Consider the following 5,717-nt stretch of genomic DNA (forward strand, 5'->3'; position numbering starts at 1 on the left):
CTTCAGGCCCTTAGAGCTGTGCTGCCCGTTTTAACCCTGGTCTGATCGGGGCACCCGCAGAAAAACCACGCAGTCACGTGGAGAACGTACAAACTCCTTACAGACAGCGGTGGGAATTGAACCAGGGACACCCATACTGTAAGGCGTCATGCTGACCACTGTGCTACCATACCGCCATCCACGTGGTCACGCTGTTCTTACAGACAGCGGTGGGATTTGAAACTGATTGGTCTGATTGCTATCATTGCAAAGCGTTATGCTAACAGCTGCGCTACGCTACCATGCTGACCTGTGCTGCAGTTCCTCTTGGTTCCCTGGCTAGAATTCCTCAACAGAGTTCGGGTAGGCCCCCAGGGTTCAGGGTTCAGGAAGACCCCCAGCGTTCAGGAGGTGTGTGGTGCTCCAGGGAAACCATCTCCTCTGGCCGGAAGTCACAGTGGCATCTGTGGCCGGTGACCATTTGGTACTTGGGCTCCCGCCACAGTCTGTGACCATGGGGGCCTCCAGATGCTTGACTTTGTGTCCTCTGTTCCCAAGTTCTGCCACAAGAGGAGATCATCAGACAGATGGAGAAAGGGGTTTGAGGATCGTAGCAAAGCCCAGGTCAGACTTGGGAGGAACCAGAACACTGAGAACCTCGGGTCCGTGTGCTCTGTGTATGCAGAGGTCCTGTGTAAGAGAGATTTTTGCCTCTTCCCTAACCACCCTGCCAGCTACCCTCTTCCCAAACAACTATGCCAGCTATCCCCTTCCCTAACCACCCTGCCAGCTACCCTCTTCCCTAACCACCCTGCCAGCTATCCCCTTCCCAAACAACCATGCCAGCTATCCCCTTCCCTAACCACCCTGCCAGCTACCCTCTTCCCTAACCACCCTGCCAGCTATCCCCTTCCCAAACAACCATGCCAACTATCCCCTTCCCTAACCACCCTGCCAGCTACCCTCTTCCCTAACCACCCTGCCAGCTATCCCCTTCCCAAACAACCATGCCAACTATCCCCTTCCCTAACCACCCTGCCAGCTACCCTCTTCCCTAACCACCCTGCCAGCTACCCTCTTCCCTAACCACCCTGCCAACTATCCTCTTCCCTAACCACCCTCCCAACTATCCCCTTCCCTAACCACCCTGCCAACTATCGCCTTCCCAAACAACCATGCCAACTATCCCCTTCCCTAACCACCCTGCCAGCTACCCTCTTCCCTAACCACCCTGCCAACTATCCCCTTCCCAAACAACCATGCCAACTATCCTCTTCCCTAACCACCCTGCCAGCTATCCTCTTCCCTAACCACCCTGCCAGCTACCCTCTTCCCTACACCACCCTGCCAGCTATCCCCTTCCCTAACCACCCTGCCAACTATCCCCTTCCCAAACAACCATGCCAACTATCCCCTTCCCTAACCACCCTGCCAGCTATCCTCTTCCCTAACCACCCTGCCAGCTACCCTCTTCCCTACACCACCCTGCCAGCTATCCCCTTCCCTAACCACCCTGCCAACTATCCCCTTCCCTAACCACCCTGCCAGCTATCCCCTTCCCTAACCACCCTGCCAACTACCCTCTTCCCTACACCACCCTGCCAACTACCCTCTTCCCTACACCACCCGGCCAGCTACCCTCTTCCCTAACCACCCGGCCAGCTACCCTCTTCCCTAACCACCCGGCCAGCTATCCCCTTCCCAAACAACCATGCCAACTATCCCCTTCCCTAACCACCCTGCTAGCTATCCCCTTCCCTAACCACCCTGCCAGCTACCCTCTTCCCTACACCACCCTGCCAGCTACCCTCTTCCCTACACCACCCTGCCAGCTACCCTCTTCCCTACACCACCCTGCCAACTATCCCCTTCCCTAACCACCCTGCCAACTATGCTCTTCCCTAACCACCCTGCCAGCTACCCTCTTTCTCATGGAGTCTGTGGGTCCTGTCAGCACCTAGCAAGTCATCCACGACCTCGAGATCTGAGAAGTGACTGCAATCCTTTAGAGTCATAGAGCATTACAGTGCCAACACAAGCCCTTTGGCCCATTTAACCCATGCTAAGCTGGTCTTCTGCCTAATCCGATCTACCTGCACCTGGACCATATCATTCCAAAGCTGTCCCATCATTTTCATCTCTCCAAACTCAACGCTGGAGTCAAACCCAGATCTACCACTTTCAGCCTTTGGCCGTGAAACCCCTTGTACGTCCTAAGAGATCAGAAAGTGCTGTAGGAATGGAACTCTTTTGTTCCTATAGGAAACCCGGCAGGGTTCTCCGCGACCCTTTAGAGAAGATCACCTGCTGCAGCTACCTGGTCCGGACTATATGTGACTCCCGTGCTGTGTCTCCTGCTGCTTTGCAAAAGCTCCCGACACCCACTTGCCTGTGTGCAGCCTGCACAAGAAAGTGCAAAGTACATTTATTATCAAAGTACGTATACTTTATACAACCTTGAGATTCATCTTACAGGCAGCCTCAAAACAAAGAAACCCAGAAGAACACATTAAAAAAACACATCAAACACCCAATATGCAAAGAAAAAAAATCACGCACACAATAACCGCAAGAAATAGCGTTCTGAACCAAAGTCCACAAAGGGAGTCCCCTATGTAATTCAACATAGTTCAGTGCAGAGGTGAGGAAACCTCGTGGAGAACAGCACAGCACAGGCCGTTCGGCCCCACAATGTTGTACTGACCCTTCAATCTACTCCAAGATGAATCTAACCCTTCCCTTCCACGTAACTCTCCATTTTTCTATCATCCATGTGCCTATCTAAGAGTTTCTTAAATGCCCCTCATGTATCTGCCTCTACCACCACCCCTGGCAGGGTGTCCCACACACCCACCTCTCTCCGAGAGAAATTTACTTCTGACATCCCCCTCCTGTATTGTCCTCCAATCACCTTAAAATTATACCTCCTTGTATGAGGCATTTCTGCTCTAGGAAAATGTCTCTGGCTGTCCACTCGATCTATGCCTCTTGTACACCTCTATAAAGTCTGTCAGTAGCTGCCAGTCTCAGGGAAGACATGTTAAACAAAATTAACTGTAGGCGGTTGGTGACGGCTTCTGAAGGCTTTGCTAACTGGCTGTTGGTACGTCTGTGAGAAAAATCGGGAACGCTGAAAAAGTGGATCATGGCAATGTGTGCTGGCCTCTGCTGGGGCAGGAGATTGCCTTATTAGTCAAGAATGCAGAATCAGTCTGATATCAAAACATTTACAGCCACTGCTATGCCAAGAATGTTCTTCTGGCAACCCGTGTAATGGGTCTTTGCTAAGACTTGGAGACGGTGGCTGTGGGAACAGGACAGGACACATAGTCCTAACGTTAGTGGTTTTCACCGAGGAACCTTTGTAATGTGGGATACGGGCCACCAAGAGGCAGGACGGGCAGTGAGGGACTTCACCCTTCCTCAGTCCTGAGGACGCGTCCTCCAACCATGGTAACTCATCTCAGGCCCAACCTTCACATCGGGTTAACTGGAGGAGTTTAGATTTGAGGCAACCTTCAATGGAAGGTAAACATCTCCGTGAAACCTGATGGCATGAACATTGACTTCTCAAACTTCTGCTAATGCCACACCTCCCCCTCATACCCCATCCGTTATTTATTTATATATACACATTCTTTTTCGCTCTCTCCCTTTTCTCCCTCTGTCCCTCTGACTATACCCCTTGCCCATCCTCACGGTTCCCCCCCCCCCTTTCCTTCTCCTTGGGCCTCCTGTCCCATTATCCTCTCATATCCCCTTTTGCCAATCACCTGTCCAGCTCTTGGCTCCATCCCTCCCCCTCCTGTCTTCTATCATTTTGGATCTCCCCCTCCCCCTCCCACTTTCAAATCCCTTACTAACTCTTCCTTCAGTTAGTCCTGATGAAGGATCTCGGCCTGAAGTGTCGACTGTACCTCTTCCTAGAGATGCTGCCTCGCCTGCTGCGTTCACCAGCAACTTTGATGTGTGTTGCTTGAAATTCCAGCATCCGGAGATTTCCTTGTGTTTGCATCCATGAAACTGTTCACTGCTTTAACGCATTCAGGTGGTGATGGGCATTTTGTAAAGATGGTGACCAGCCGAAGAGGAACCTCCACTCAGGGTTTGTTCTGATGCTCGGGGTAACTGATCTCCTTGAGCTGCTGTCTGAACGATGCTTCCTTGTAAAGTCCCTCGCAGTCAAATCTATTTACAATCTCTAGCCCCCCACTACAGTCCCACCCAATCCCTTACCTCCCAACCTCTCTCAATTTCATCAAGCCTGTTCTCCAATCTCAACCCAACTCTGTAGTCCTCAACCCCAAAACCTCAGACCTACCAACCAACTTGTAAATCCCCACCTCCCACCTCTAATGGACAATGGACCATGAACACTACCTCACTTTTTGAAAAATTTACTGTGACCCAGCGTGAAACAGCCCCTTCCGGCCCTTCAAGTCACGCCACCCAGCAATGCCTGGATTTAACCCTCGCCTAATCTATAATGTCCAATTAACCCCAACTGGTATGTCTTTGGACTGGGGGAGGAAATCCAGTATCTCCAGATCTAATATCCTAATATCTCCAGATGTGATTCAGGGTCACACCTGGATCATGGACATTCAGACATGTTATTGTGCTGAAACAGTCCTGATGAAAGGTCTCGCCCTGAAACTTACTGCATGTTGTTGTTGGTGAAGCAATGAAGGTCTCCATCTCTGGTGGTGTTCAGGGCTTCCTTCATCGTGTCAGTAACTTTCTCTCAGTTTTCACTACTGTCAGTCATACAAGTCGTGGGTGGAGACTCAGGAATACCGTCGCACTCAGATGGAGAAGGATTCTTCATTGCTGTTTCCATAACAATTTTGTTTGACCAGTCAGGGTTGTTAGCCCTGAGCTGCATCCCCGAACCTGAAGGGCCGGTGGACCACTCTTAGTCTGGCCTCTACCCTTTGACCTGTTGGGCATGGGTGACCCTACCAAGAGCCAAAGCATAAAGCCCCGACTCCAGCCAACATCACTCTCTAGGTCATTGAGGCACACAAGCCTCCAAACCCAACGACAATGCTGCGGTTGTCTCAGCCCGAGATGTCGACTCTTTCTTCCTCTTTATCGATGCTGCCTGGCCTTGGCCTGCTGAGTTCCTCCAGCATTGTGTGTGTGCGTGTTTGTGTGTGTTTTACAGAAATATGTACTGGTGTCCTTGTTCGCTCTGAGTACGGTCGGGACGGTATCATTCCACACTAATTAGGCTCCTGATAAATACTTTTAAAGATCAGATTAGATTTATTTGTCACATGTACGTTGAAACTTACAGTGAAACGTGTTTTTTGCATCAACAACAAGCACAGTCCAAGGATGTGCTGGGGGCGCCCGTAAGTGTCACCACTCACATATCAGTACAAACAAAGCACGTGTACAACTTACTAACATGCTAACCGGTCGGTTTTTGGACTGTGGGAGGAAACCAGATCACCCGGAGTAAATTCACAGGGTCACGGAGAAAACGTACAAATCCTTACAAGCAGTGGCGGGAATCGAGCCCTGGTTAATGATTGGAACCTGCCGAAGGGTTTTGGCCTGAAGCGTTGACTGTGCTCTTTTCCACAGATGCTGCCTGACCTGCTGAGTTCCTCCTCCCCAGCCCGCGGCCCTTCACTCCCTCTGCGGCTCAGAGAGCCACTCGAGCCTCAGCCGCAGCTCGCTGACACGTTTGATTCCCCGCCGGATTACGCTGATCTATCATCTGTGATCTC

Source organism: Mobula birostris, unplaced genomic scaffold, assembly GCF_030028105.1.
Source record: "Mobula birostris isolate sMobBir1 unplaced genomic scaffold, sMobBir1.hap1 scaffold_3923, whole genome shotgun sequence".
Classification (NCBI taxonomy): Eukaryota; Metazoa; Chordata; class Chondrichthyes; order Myliobatiformes; family Myliobatidae; genus Mobula; species Mobula birostris.